The sequence below is a fragment of the Bidens hawaiensis genome, unplaced genomic scaffold, assembly GCF_021521415.1.
Source record: "Bidens hawaiensis isolate Kalapana, Puna unplaced genomic scaffold, B.hawaiensis_p1.1 tig00015932_1, whole genome shotgun sequence".
Lineage (NCBI taxonomy): Eukaryota > Viridiplantae > Streptophyta > Magnoliopsida > Asterales > Asteraceae > Bidens > Bidens hawaiensis.
Genome location: NW_027492435.1, coordinates 182,731 through 198,743, shown reverse-complemented (window position 1 = coordinate 198,743; position 16,013 = coordinate 182,731). Strand labels below are relative to the sequence as shown.

At 37.8% G+C, this 16,013-nt stretch overlaps 1 non-coding gene across 1 annotated transcript; it reads right to left on the bottom strand.

Annotated features, from left to right (window-relative positions):
* Positions 1 to 14,392: 14,392 nt before the first annotated feature.
* TRNAR-UCU (transfer RNA arginine (anticodon UCU)) lies at positions 14,393 to 14,480 on the bottom strand. Its single transcript has one exon. It is a non-coding gene; the product is annotated as a tRNA-Arg (tRNA).
* Between the last annotated feature and the right edge of the window lie 1,533 nt (positions 14,481 to 16,013).

The following is a 16,013-nucleotide window of genomic DNA, read 5'->3' as shown; positions in this document are numbered from 1 at the left end:
CCCGGGAAATGGGAGTCTAGGTTTGTAGACTCTCGGTGGTGTGCTGGGTAGTGGTTGGTTCTCGGCCTGTGCTGAACTTCCGGGGCTGTCCCCCTGATACACCTTGGCCGGTGGAGACTCCAAATGAATCTCCTCGTCTACCTGCTCCTCCACATCTACCGCATGCTCGTTAACGACTCCTCTCGTTGCCTCTTTAATCAAGGGCTCGCTACGTGCCCCCGCACCGCTCCTTGTCGTCACAGCCTTCGCGAACGCCTTCGGATTTTGTTCAGTGTTACTTGGAAGTGTACCTGGCGACCTCTCATTTAGACGACTTGCTATCTCTCCCATCTGACGCTCAAGATTTTGAATTGATGCTCCTTGATTTCTCATAAAGGACTCGTGCTCCCGGAATTTCTCTTGAGTTTCTTTGTGACGGGAGTCCTCTCGAGTCATGAGTTGCGACAGCATCTGTGTCTGCTGTGCCATCATATCCTCTAACGTGGGCTTCTTCTCCCCACTACTCGGTCCCTCACCGGAATCCTGGAATAGGCTCTGACGTTGCTGGAAGCCGGACTGATTTCCGTTCCTCCGGTTGGAATTTTGGTTACCTCTCCACCCCGAATTATAAGAATTGAAAGAATGTTGATTTCGGTTTGGATTATTAACGAAGTCGACTGCCTCCTCCTGGAAACCTACGAGGCATTGAACGGTATCGTGCCCCCCTCTACAGATCTCGCATAACTTACTTTTCACCTGCAAGTCCTTCACGATCTTTGCTAATGCTTCAACTTGTGCCGCAAGTGCGGTGCTCGTGTCGACCGAATCGACGGTTTTGGTACTCTTTACTGGTGGTCGCTGGTATCCACTCATGGCTAAACCGTTAAACAAGGCAATGCACTCATCCGTATCCTTCGTTGTCAGTAGGTTACCTCCTGCAGCTGTGTCGAGCATACTCTGAGTCGCGTACGTCACTCCGTTGTAGAACTTCTCAACAACCGCCCAGTCTTGTAGGTCGTGGTTCGGACATATGGCAAGTAGATTTTTGAACCTTTCCCACGCCTCGTTGAAGCTCTCGGTGTCCTCCATCTGGAAAGAATGAATTTGGTTACGCAAACGAGCGGCCTTAGCCGGAGGATCGTATTTTTCAAGAAATTAGGCCTGCATGGCAGCCCAAGTAGCAATGGATCCCTGTGGGAGGGACTCAAGCCACAGACTCGCATGATCAACGAGTGAGAAAGGAAAGATTCGGAGTTTGATGGCGTCTTCGGATACGCCGGCAAGATGAAACGTGTCGCAGATACGTATAATACGAGTGAGATGAGAATGCGGGTTCTCATGGAGCAACTTGTGAAACTGAGCAGAATGAGCAATCGTGTTAAAAACGTTAGATGGAATCTGCCAAGTCGTTTGAACTCCTATAGCTGGTGGAGCAATGCTGGATCTCGCGCCAGCATCGACCGGACGGGCCCGGTCTGCAACTGTCCTCCTAGGTAGTGGATTCGCGTCGCCCATAATCCTATCCCTAATGACGGGTTCAGAAAAAATAGGGGAAGAGAACGTATTACCGACGGATGTAGATGAACCGGAAGACGGTTTTGTACGACGTCTCTCAAGAAGCTCTCTCTCTGGTTCGGGAAATCCTTCAACTTCTGGTGGTCCTAGAGATCGAGTATGTCGCATACAACTATTAAAATAGATAAAAGAAATATTAATTAGCTAAACTATTTTAAACAAACAAACAAAACAAATGAGAAAGACAAGTAGTAAACAAGGCAAGTCTTCTCTCGAGTCGTTCTTAATACGCCTCTAACCGTGTCCCCGGCAACGACGCCAAAAACTTGATGCGCGAAAATATATATATAAATAAAACACAAGTCGCAACTAAGCTTTAAAAACCAAACAATCTATCCTAGTTCACACAAACGGCAAGTGTACCGATCGCGTATAGCACATATGAAGAAAGTCCGGATATCGAACTCGAAGACACGTGAAAACGTTTATAATTACGAAACTCTAACCAAGACTCACCAAAATATTTAATTAATTTATTTTAGAATTTATTTTAACTACTTAACTTAACTGAATGAAAACTTTTGACAAAACTTTGAAAACTTTGGTTTAAATTCAATGTATAAAGACGTCTACCTAGGAATGAATCATGTTGATAGAAATAACAAGATAATGGATTGAAAATATTCATGACACCGGTTATAAAAGATGACACAACTAAAACTTGTTTAAGAAAGTCAAATTAGCTCTCAGTCTCTCTAACAATCTCTAACTTATCTTGGTTGATTTTAAAGAATAAACCGGAAAAACAATTATTAACGTATTCAAATGACGACTCTCCTCTCGGTCTCATCGACACACTATCCTAATGGAGACAAATACTATGTCACCAAGGATAGAGGAACAATTTAACTTAACCCAAATTAAACCAACTAATTGCACATAAACACTCAAACTCGACATGACAAAAACCCGCTCTCGCGCGGTCTTAATTCTAACAAGTAAAAGCAACGAGACAATATTACTTCTTATCACCTCTTGGTCTCAAAGAAGGTGTATTTTAACTGATTTAGATTATGTATATTACCCCTTTATCCCTACGGTTGTACACCCCGCAAATAAACCCTAAACACCAAGTCAAGAGTCTAACAAGCAATCAATTAATCAAAACTAATTCAATTAACTAATGCAAGAGGATTATAAGTAATAAATGAAAACACAGCCATCACACACAATCTAATTTATGGTTTAGTTAAACTTTACATCAATAATTCAAGTCTTGAACATTAACAATCCATTATACAAGTCTAAACTACTCAACAATCATCTATCCTAGGTAGAACAAGCAAGTTTAGCTACTCATAGATTTTGGACAGCCATGCATACTTAAGAAAAACATCATAAACATCAACTTAAACATGATCAAACTCATTCAAGATTCAAACACAATCAATCACAAGTCAAACTATCAATTACTTGCAAAACAATCCAAAGTAAAAGATTAATTTAACAAAGTTAGGGTTTATGAACAATAACCAAAGTTTAAGATCAATTACTTAGGGTTTATGGCTGAGATTTATGGATGTTATTGATGCCTAGCAGCTGCACAAGATCCCCCTTGATGTTTCTCTTCTCTCCAGCCGCCACAAACACCAACAGCCGCCGCCTTCCTTTCTTTTTTCTTTCCCCTTTGGCTGCTGCTGTTGCGATCGGAATCTGCCAAGGTTAGGGTTTTTTTTTATTTCGGGATTAGGGCTTAATTAATGGCTGAATTCTCCTTTAATTATCTTCATATAATATTACTTAAGGCTTCTAACTTGTGGGCTTGGGTTTGGCCTTGAGTTATAACTTCAAAACTTGACCAACAAGTCCTCTAGAATCTTCCAAATTGACTCTTTTTTCACAATCTTTCACAAACCTACAATTAACATTTAAACTTTGTAAATTATTGCACTTAACCCCCAATACTTTCATAAAATAAACAAATAAGCATAAAAACCATGATAAATTCATAAGGAAGTAAGTGTGTTTCACTACACATCAACAGCCAAACAAACGATAGCATAGCAACTACAGCAACATCCTATGGAAGTGCTGGAAGCTCGGGAGCGAGACGTAAAAGAAGTATCTTTAGATCCTGAAGATCCAGACGCGAAGGTGTTCCTAGGATCATGTATCCCTGACGAGATCGAGGAGGATATGATATCCTTCCTAAAGCGACGAAAATCCATATTTTCCTTCAGACATTCAGACATGACAGGTATTTCTAAAGAGGTAATTACTCATAAGTTGGGCCTTGATTATTCTATTAAACATGTCCATCAGAAGAGAAGGAAATTCGCTCCTGAGAGGAACGCGATCATTCAAGAAGAAGTTGAAAAACATCTTAAGGCCGGTATGATCAGAGAGGTTAAATATCCTTGATGGCTAACTAATGTGGTTGTTGTTTCAAAAAAGAATGGAAAGTGGAGGGTGTGTGTCGATTTTACCGATTTAAACAAGGCATGCCCCAAGGATCCTTTCCCATTACCACATATAGATTCCATGGTTGATGCAACGGCAGATCATAAGATGCTTACCTTTATGGATGTTTCCTCTAATTTCAACAAATTCAGATAGAACCATCTGATCAGGAGGATACAGCATTCATGACTCCTACCGGCATATATTGTTATACTGCTATGCCGTTTGGACTAAGAAATGCCGGGGCAACATACCAAAGACTAGTCAACATGATGTTCAAGGATCAGTTGGGAAAGACTATGGAAGTATACATAGACGATATGGTGGTAAAGTCGAAGAAAGCTGAGGATCACCTTAGAGACCTCAAGGAAGCATTCAATATCCTTGACCAATATAAAATGAAATTGAATCCGTCAAAATGCCATTTTTGGTGTTAAGGCTGGAAAATTTCTGGGATATATGTTGACTAAAAGAGGAATTGAAGCAAGCCCCGAGCATATCGAAGCCATCCTTAATTTGAAGTCTCCTGCAAATGCCAAGGATGTCCAAAGGCTCACCAGAAGAATAGCTGCTCTCAACAGATTCATTTCCAAATCCACAGAGAAGTGCAAAAACTTCTATGATATCTTAAGGAAAAATAAAAAGTCTGAATGGACTCAAAGGCACGAAGATGCACTAAAGGCTCTTAAGGATTATCTATCCTCAGCGCCTGCTTTGATGAAGCCAATAGATGGTGAGCCGCTGTCCTTGTACTTAGCTGTGTTAGGTAATGCAATTAGTGCTGTTCTGGCCAAGGATCATGAAGGACAACAGCACCCGGTATATTACATAATTAAAAGCCTGTTAATTGCAGAGGTCAGGTATTCTCACCTTGAAAAATTAATTCTTTCTTTGATTATGGCCTCAACCAAGTTGAGACACTGTTTTGAAACACATACTATTATTTTAAGAACTAATTATCCTGTTAAGAATGTGCTTAGAAAACCAGAATTGTCAGGAAGGATGGCTAAATGGGCTGTGAAATTGAGTGCATATGATATTCAGTATGAGCCCAGAACAGCCATTAAGTCACAAGCGCTTGCAGACTTTGTGGCTGATTTCAGTAGTGACATGCAAGAGGAAGCCGATTTGGAGGTTCAACAACTGGAAGAAACCAAGGATCCTTGGATCCTCTTTACTGATGGAACATCCAACGTAAGAGGAACATGATTGGGTATCCTACTGAAATCGCCACAGGGGGACATAATTCCCCAGTCAATTGCATGTGCATTCCAAGCCACCAATATTGAAGCAGAATACGAAGCTCTAATTGCAGGTTTGCAATTAGCTAAACACATGAGGATCAGGTATCTTCAAGTATATGTAGATTCTTTATTGATGACTAACCACTTTAATGGCTCATATGCTGTTAAAGGTGAAAGACTAATCAAATATCTAGATGTTGTGAAGGAGCTATCAAAGTTCTTCGATTCTTTTAGTATTATACAGGTACCAAGAGAAGAGAATTCTGGGGCAGATGCTTTAGCAAATTTAGCTTCATCATTAAAAATTCCAGAAGATACGAAGATCCCAATCATCCATGTACTCTCACCAGCAATAGGAGAACATGAATTTGGTGAGATAACAACTGACAAAGATATTGTATATTTGGATCTATTATCCTCCAGTAATCATGGATCTTGGATCCTCCCGATCAAGAAGTTCATTCAAAATGGAGAGATTCTAGCCACAGAGAAACCTAAATCCTTCAAACTCAAGGTATCACGATACATTCTATTAAGTAATATTTTGTATAGGAAATCTCTTGCAGGTCCATACTTGAGATGTATCGAAGATCCTGAAATTAAAGAGGTGCTCAAAGACTTTCACGAAGGCGATTGAGGTAATCACACTGGAGGTAGAGCCCTATTCTCAAGGATTCTGAACACAGGATACTTCTGGCCTACCATGAAGAGAGACGCCATGGAGTACTCAAAAAAGTGTGACTTATGTCAAAGACATGGCAATATTCTGCATCAGCTAGCAGAGCCTATGTATCCTATATCCTTATCATGGTCTTTCATGAAGTGGGGCATGGATACCGTGGGTAAGCTACCTAAAGCTCCAGGAGGAAAAGTATTCATGCTTGCAATGACTGAATACTTTTCAAAGTGGATAGAAGCAGAAGCTTTCGTTCAAGTCCGCGAAAAAGAGGTGATATCCTTCATTAAAAGAAATATTATTACTAGATTTGGTATCCCTTCAGAAATTATTTGTGACAATGGTTCCCAGTTTATCGGGAAAAGAACCACTAACTTTTGTGACAGTTGGGGCATTAAGATGATTACCTCCACACCAATTCATCCTCAAGCTAATGGTCAAGCAGAATCAAGTAACAAGATTATTATCAAAAACTTGAAGAAGAAACTAGGATCCAAGAAAGGCAAGTGGTCCGAAGAGCTACCATATGTTCTTTGGGTTGATAGAACAACACCAAAGAATGCAACAGGTCAAACACCCTTCTCATTGGTGTTTGGCTCCAAAGCTGTAATCCCTACGGAGATGGTGGTTCCTACTGCCAGAACAAACATCCGTGATCCTCAATCCAACAATGAAATCCTTCTCCAAGACCTGGATACTATTGATGAGCTCAGAGACCTAGCTAAGATTAGAATGGCAGCATATCAACAAAGGGTAGCTGGGGCATACAACAAAAATATCAGGATTCGAAGATTTCAAGAAGGAGATCTAGTTTTGAGGAAAGCCTTCCAAAACACAACCAATCCAGCGGATGGAAAGCTAGCACCTAAGTGGGAAGGCCCTACTTGATCGAGTCAGAAGCCGGAAAGGGGGCATATCACATGCTGACTATGGAAGGCAACAGGTTACCTAGAGCATGGAATGCTATTCATCTCAAGTATCCTCAGAAGGATCAAGGATCCTAAAATTGGTAATATCTATCCGATCACTTATTCATTTAATATTCTCATTAATTTAGATAATATATTTTTAACGTTTCTCTTTTTCCAAGTTTTAAATAACAATGCAGATTTCAGTAAGAAGTCCAATATCTAAGAGGTTGGCCACCTCTCCTTTACATTTAAGGTACTTTACTATTTCCCTTGGCCTAGCCCACGATTGGATATGACCCCCGATGGTCATATCCCCTAGGGTTTAAAGGTTTTCACCTTTCTTATAAATTAGAGTTTCTACACTCTCGCCTGGAGCGCACGCTATCCAACGTATAGTCCGGGGCAGCGGGACCAGTACACGATTAGTGGTTGAAAATTTCGTTGTTTCGGCTATATGGAGGATCCTATGATTTATGGTAGACATACCATACCACCGGTTTATAACGTTTTCACGTTATCTCACGTTTGGGCTAAATCCCGGTTTGGGCGAGTCCCCAGTTTACATTCGTATCTTTGGGCCAGTCCCCAGTTTGGGCTTATCCCTAGTTTTTGGGCTTGTCCCTAGTTTAACACCAGTTACACGGGCTTGTCCCCAGTTACACGGGCTTATCCCAGTTGCACGGGCTTATCCCCAGTTTATTTGGGCTTGTCCCCAGTTTGTTGGGTTTAATCCTAGTTAAAATTATAAGTTATTTGCATCAGGTATCCTAAGTTCTATTACAAGGATCACAGAAGGATCAACACTTATGGTAACTTAATGGTGTTGGATATAAAGTCAGAAGGGAAGTTCCCAAGGAAAGTTCATTATTATATCCAGCTTGTCAAATCTCATCTGTTTTGCAGGAAGTCTGATTTCAAAGGCAAAATGACAGCTGTGATCTTATCACAACCGCCATTTTGGGGGCAATTGTTAGTGCATGGAAATTTGACACTGTGGATATGTTATCCTGACATATAATCTGGATCAATTATCCTTAGAATATGTTGCAGATCCTGTCAGGATCAGTGATCCTCAATATTTATTGCTTATTAACGATTTTCCTTTGTTATCTTGATATTTTTGGCAGGTATAATGGCTAGTTACCAAGTCTAACCTATAATCACACTATCAAGTTAAGAAAATGCGTGGATAATGAAGGAAAGAGCTCTAATTATGGAAAGGCTTGATTCTAGGCTTAAATTAGGGATATTTGTTATTCTTTTCTTGTATATAATGAAGATATGATCAGCTAGGTAAAACACATGTACGAACACACACACTAGAGCAGAAGCAAACATTCTCTCTACACAATAGCTTACTTTGTAATCTCGATCATATACTCCACAACACTTGTAACCACCTTTTATTGTTAATATAATCGACGGTGATAGTTTTCATTGTCCGGGGTTTTTTTTGTGTCGGAGACCACGATAATCATATACTTATCGACCAAAGGTTACCTTGTTGATCATTGACTAAAGTAATTCGACCAAAGATTATCTTATTAATCCTTGACCGAAGTTATTTTACCAAAGATTACCTTGATAAGTTTTGACCGAAGTAAGACTATTTTGGTTAAGGGCTTTTTCCCTCATGATCAAATCATTGTGTTCACCAAGATTTCGATTACACATTCAATATTATCATCATAGCACTTATCCTCAAATAACAGATTTGGATACATTATCCTTGAGTGATTTTTGTCCAAAACATTGACCATATGCTATAGACGTCTCGTAGTGGAACACATAGCAGACTGCATCTCAAAATCGTTATACATGTCTAACACATCACCATACTAAATGCAATCATTAGTAAAAAATAACACCGAGGATCGTTTATCCTTGATAACCTGATATAAATCTCAGGAATCATCTATCCATATGATAGATAAGGATATAGGATCCTTGGCACAAAATACATGCCCTAACATAAATCACTAGTTAACTTCTCAAATTTCCTACTACAAGAAAACTAGTTGTTGAACAAGTTAACTAAATGTGAAAAAGAAGTAAGAGAATAAAGAGGAAGACTTAGCAGCCATTTAAGTTCAGATCCTGTTAGTGTGGATCCGAAACCCTTTCATATACAAGGTTCCTTGAGTCTTTCAGGAATTGGATTGATCTCCATCCTTTCCCTATAATGAGCCACGTGCTCTTTCGGATCGGTGGTCCCATCATACACCTTCATGTTGGGTGTTTGAAAGCGTTTTGGGATCTTCGCATCGCATATCGGTGGAGCAAATCTGGACATCTTATGGCTCCCTTCTGGTATTTCAGGAATTGGACGAACCACTCCTGGCACGCTGGAAATCATATCCTTAAGCTTCTGGAGTTCCCTAGGCATAGCCTGATTGATACATGTATCCTGCATAGAGCCAAGGTTAGTGTCTAAGGATATGTGATTATAGGCGTTACCTCTTGGTGGTTGAACGTTGGCATCCCAGAAGTGTAGTTAAGATAAGAGGCATCTGCTACAGTAGCAGGTCCACCAGAGGCAATGGTCTGCATGGGGATAATGTGCCATTCATGGACCTCTGAAGACCTATGATGGTGAATTCCTGAGGATCCTTGATTCTGCCACAAGGATCCTTGAGGTTGGGAGCTGAAGGATCCTAGAGGATACAATCCAGAGGATCCTAGTTGAAGGATGGATGATCCTTGTTGAAGGAACGAGGATCCTTGAGTTTGCTGACCCATGGAACCTTGTTGAAGGATAGATGATCCTGGCTGAAAGAACGAGGATCCTAGAGTTTGTTGACTCATGGACCCTGTTGAAGGAGAGATGATCCTGGCTGAAAGAACAAGGATTCTTGAGTTTGTTGACCCATGGACCCCTGTTGAAGGATAGATGATCCTTGCAGAAGGATCGAGGATCCTTGAGTATGTTGAGCCACATATCCTGGAGTAGTGAAATCCAGCACCCTAGGCATCAAGGAAGTCTGATCCACCGCTGGCCTCTTTCTTTTCTTGAGATCTTCAAATTCACGTAGGTTCCTCTAGTTGGTTTTGTTCTACTGCTCCATGTATGCCTTAACTTGTAAAAATATAGCAGAAACATCATTATTAGATTTGACCACTGGAGTGGCAGCAGTGGTTTTTGAGCTCTGGAAGACTGGAATTTGTGTCTTCTTTCCAGCCGCAGCAGCCTGTGGTGCTCCCGTGATTGGAGGAGGCATCGGCGGCAAAGTTCTTGATGAGAGAGGAACCGAAGATGGCATGGTTGATGAAGCAGAGGTTGATTGAGAGGCCATTGATGGTAATATGGGCATGAAAGGTTGAAATAATTTGGATTATAACACCAATTGCCCCACGGTGGGCGCCAAATTGTTTTGGACAAAAATCACTCAAGGATAATGTATCCAAATTCGTAAAAGTGAGGTATAGTGCTAACACGATAACAGTGAATGTATAAATGAAATCTTGATGAATACAACTATGTGATTACGAGGAAAAAAAACCCTTGATTATGATAATCTTACTTTGGTCAAAAATTAACAACGTAATCTTTGTTCGAATTGCTTCGGTCAAAGATTAACAAGGTAATCTTTGGTCGGATTGGTACCTGATTATAATAATCTCCGGCACAAAAAACCCCGGGTGATGACAAATCATCAATCACCACTTTATTAATATGAAAAATAAGGATACAAGTTGGAGATTATGATCAGTGTTTACAATAATTCTAAGTGTGTGTGTTTGTATTGTTGTGTTCGTAGAGAGCAGAGTGTATTGGGTGTATTGGGTTGTGTTTTCCTAGCTGATCATAACCTCTATTTGTACATAAAAGATAATAACTCAATGGAGTTATAAATAATAAAGACTATTAACTAATAATCCCGAAAAATCTGCCATGTCTTCAATATAAATGTAACAGCCACATTGACCACGTGCTCCATCACTCAGGTTGCGAAATAGGGGGTAGACCAGGTCTCTTATCCGTTACATCTGTCAATTATAATGTTATACACATGAAACAACCGTTAGTAAATAATAAGTACTATGGATCCTTGATCCTGACGGGATCTCACTAAGGATCACTGATCCAGAAACTTATGCCATGATAACGTATCCACATTGTCAAATTTCTATGCACTAACAACTACTATAAAAGTAATGAACTTGGTGTGGAGCGGTGTGTTATTGCAATTTGATTTGTACAGGGGAAATGCATTGTAATGCCAAATGTGTCCGAAGAAGAAGAACAAAGCAAATGAAACATGTCCAAAAGTAAACCAACCCCTTGGACTGCTACGAAAAACACCATCAGATTTCAAAGTAGCACGATCTAATTCAAAAATTTCCCCCAATTGAGCGCCTCTAGCATATTTTTTGACAGTAACAGGATCACTATAACTGACTCCATTAAGTTCACCACCGTAGAACTCAACAGTTTCACCAACTTGTTTGACACTATACTTAGATTCTGCCCTTCAAAACGAAAAATCGGCTCTAACAATCCCGTCTCCGTCTACCAAAACGACCAGAAATGTTTCAAAAAAGGTAGGCATACGAGATTCATCTTTAATCTACTTATTTAGATTCTATTTTATTCGAACAAATATAGAACAAATCCTTTTTTCAATACTCACACTTCTTATTAGTTAATAATTCTAGTGATTGTATTTATATTCTTATTCCTGATAGGAAATACAATATTCAAAATTAAAATAAATGGTTTTTCGTCGAATGACTATTCATCTATTGTATTTTCATGCAAATATGGAGCAATAAAACTATATGAAAAGATGTTGGTTCAATTCGATCTTATTTAAGAAGGAGTTCGAACACAGATGTAGGCTAAGTAAATCAACGGGCAGTCTTGGTCCTATTTGAAATTGAAATTGAAAATGTAAGCGAAAGTCAAGATCCGAATATAAATGATACGGATAAAAACATTCAGAGTTGGAGTGGTCATGACAATTAAAGTAATGTTGATCTTTCTTTGGACGTCAAGGACATTTGGAATTTCATCTCTGATGATACTTTTTTATTTAAAGAAAATAATGGGGACATTTATTCTATATATTTTGATATTGAAAATCAAAATTTTGAGATTGACAATGATCCTTCTTTTTATAGTGAACTAGCAAGTTCTTTTTATCGGAATTATAGTTATCTGAATAATGGATCTAAGAGTAAGAATCCCGACGATGAACCTTCCATGAATGATCCTTCCATGAATGATACTCAGTATACTTGGAATAATCACATGAATAGTTGCATTGACAGTTATCTTCAGTCTCAAATCTATATTGATAGTTACACTGTAAGTGGTAGTGACAATTCCAGTCACAATTACATTTCTAGTTCCATTTGTGGTGAAAGTGGAAATAGTAGTAAAAACGCGGATGCCAGAACGAGTGATCAAATTATACGAGAAAGTTCTGCTGATCTGGAAAGTTCTACTGATCTGGATGTAACTAAAAAATACAAGCATTTGTGGGTTCAATGCGAAAATTGATATGGATTAAATTATAAGAAACTTTTTAAATCAAAAATGAATCTTTGTGAACAATGTAGATATCATTTGAAAATGAGTAGTTCAGATAGAATCGAACTTTCGATCGATCCGGGTACTTGGGAGCCTATGGATGAAGACATGGTCTCTCTGGATCCCATTGAATTTCATTCGGAGGAGGAGCGTTATAAAAATCGGATTGACTCTTATCAAAGAAAGACAGGATTAACCGAGGCTGTTCAAACAGGCATAGGGCAACTAGACGGTATTAACGTAGCAATTGCGGTTATGGATTTTCATTATATGGGGGTAGTATGGGATCCGTAGTTGGGGAGAAAATTACCCGTTTGATTGAATACGCTACTAAAGAATTTCTATCTCTTATTATAGTGTGTGCTTCTGGAGGGGCACACATGCAAGAAGGAAGTTTGAGCTTGATGCAAATGGCTAAAATCTCTTCTGATTTATATGATTATCAATCCAATAAAAAGTTATTCTGTGTACCAATCCTTACTTCTCTTACTACCAGTGGGGTGACAACTAGTTTTGGTATGTTTGGGGATATCATTATTGCTGAACCCAATGCTTACATTGCCTTTGCGGGTAAAAGAGTAATTGAACAAACATTAAATAAAACAGTACCCGAAGGTTCACAAGTGGCTGAGTATTTATTCCAGAAGGGCTTATTCGATTTAATCGTACCACGTAATCCTTTAAAAAGCGTTCGGAGTGAGTTATTTCAACTCCACACTTTATTTCCTTTGAATCAAAATTAAAACATTCAGTTCAATTATTTTGAGCAAAAGAGTAATTAGTTTATTTAATTAGTTTATCGGAATCCAAGTAAAAAATAGACGAATGGGGTTTTCTTTGTTGACATAAGATCTAATTAGATCTAATTGTCTAAAGAATCAAAAGTCGCATCAAATTAAAAATCCGTCCCCTTTTATATATTAATTATTATTTATCAAAAAGATAAAATATGAAATTCTTATTTTCGTAAAGTAAAATCAGGAAAAAACGATCTTCTTCTCGTCATATATAATTCAAATCTATTGAATATAGAATTTTTTATCTTTCTATATCTTACGATAATCCTATTTTGACTAAGAATCCCTGCTGGATGGGATTCTAACAAACCCTTCAATATAATTTAATATAAATAGAATCTAAATAAGTAGAATCTAATTCCTTTTTAATAAGCTTTTTGCTTAATAAACGAAATTCTAAGACAAGAGCAAAAAATGAAGAAAAAAAATCTCATCCATATCCTTTCAAATCCTTCATGTAGAAAGATAAAAAACTACATTATATACTCACTTAGATAGATACTTATATCTATATAATAATAATTCTCAAATTATAATAAGTAAGATATCCTTATATATCATAAGATATATAATAAGATATCTTTATATTATAAATTTATATTATAAATAATAAATATAAAATCTAAATAATAATAACAGGTACAAATAGTCAATCGAGGTACCCATTCTATGACAACTCTTAACTTTCCCTCTATTTTGGTCCCTTTATTAGGCCTAGTTTTTCCGGCAATCGTAATGGCTTCTTTATTTCTTCATGTTCAAAAAACAAGATTGTTTAGAGCCGATGACACAAAATATCATCTATTTCCGGCGAAATACCTTATTAGCTTAGGGTCGCTTACAACATCTAATTGGGGGTATGAAAGTGATTTCTGGTAATCAAAGACTCTTTTTAAAAATTTCAACTTCACAACTTCATTTGAATTTCTGAACATTCTTTTCTATTTTAGAATTTATTTCTTGGTGTCAAAATAAGATATGTGATATAAAAATGGAGGATCTATTATCTTTTCTTTTCTCTCGTTTTTCTTTTTCAAAAAATGATCTTGTAGGTTGTGTAATGCTTACTCTCAAACTTTTCGTTTACACAGTAGTAATATTCTTTGTTTCTCTCTTCATCTTTGGATTCCTATCCAATGATCTAGGACGTAATCCTGGACGAGGAGAATAAATTGTTTTTCTTGCTTTATTTTACAATTTTCTTCATATTTTTAATTTCTTTTAGCTATTCCACACACTTAACTCACTTAACTAGAAAAAAAATAGAAAGTCATCAACGGAAAAAGAGGGATTCGAACCCTCGGTACGAATAACTCGTACAACGGATTAGAAATCCGTCGCTTTCGTCCACTCAGCCATCTCTCCCAATTGAAAAAGATAATTACTATGTTACATTACACATCAAGTAAGGATTAAATTAAGTATTTCTTTCACATTCTTTATCGTTATTATAGAATTAGCAATTCCATTTAGATGCTCGAAAGATCAAAATAGAAAGATAAAAAAAGAAGACCTTCTTGTTTTTATTTTATTCGAAGTGCCTTTTTGGCCTGCCCGGTCAATACCCAGCCGGGCCTTTTTTTGTTACAAAAAATTCCCTTCATTTTTTATTCATATGCAACATACTCTAAATAGCCAATTTAGTATCCGTGTAACAATTTCCGTTCTGGGGTTTACATATACTTATCATTTTTGTTATAATGGAAATTGAAAAGGATTTTTGATTCAAAAGAATAAATCAAGAAAAGGATAAATCAAGTATGTATCAATTTGTATTTTCTTATGTCGTTTGGTAAACCAAATTTTAGATTCAAATCCAAGAATCATTGACGAATTCTCACTCAGCGAATATCCCGTTTGTTATAAATTTTGGTTTTTTTGAGTGAAAATATACATTTTATTTTTCAATAGAAAAGTGAGGGGAAGCTTTTTGACATTGTGTGTTTTGAGATACTATGCAATCAACCAAATGGACAATCAAAAAGGGAAAAGGGGTTTCTTTTCTAATTTTGATAAGTTTAGTTAGAAAAAGGATTCAAAAGGGGATGAAAGTACAATAAACTAAAATTGAGTAATCCAACAAAAAAGGTAAAAATTTCTCCTATTGTGTATCGTTTTGGCGGCATGGCCGAGTGGTAAGGCGGGGGATGCAAATCATTTTTCCCCAGTTCAAATCCGGATGCCGCCTCATCAGCAAACGAATCGGAGTCTCTTATTATGTTCTGCTGATATAACTCAACCAAATTTTACCCAGCCAGAACAGAATAAGGGGACTGTTAATACTTAATACTTGGTTGATTCTAAACATCTGTTCCGGGGATTTTGTAAAAGATTGGAAATCAGAAATCTTTGAATCCAAAATGAAAAGAAAGATTTTTTTTTCATGGTCGAAGCAAGACTTCCCGATTCCTTTCTACTACTAATGTAATGTCTACTTATTGGGTCTTGATTGGAGATAATTTAACTACTGGTGGTGTCAGACTGGTAATGGAGTTTGATAATCTGGGTAGGTTCACTGGCCAAACTATATCAAAGTTTGCAAGTTTTTTTAGGGGATGTTATAAGGGAAATAGTTGGCATGAGACATTTAAGTTAGAGGGAGGTCACGAAGGAGCTTAGAGATAAACTGTTGGAACAAATAACGGTTATTCTTTATTTTTATTTATGCATTTTATATTTTGAGATGTAATTTACCTTTAATGTATTATATTATGTGGAAATATTTTGAGATTGAAACATTTCACAAGCCTTCTATAATGAATCGGCTCGGACACCTTCTTCGGGATTTCATAAGAAAAATGTATGCCAAATACATTACGCCGAACATCGGTAAACCTCTGAAGCTGAAGGAGATACCCAAGGGATAAGGGACACAGGACGATGATCAGGTAAGAAGAC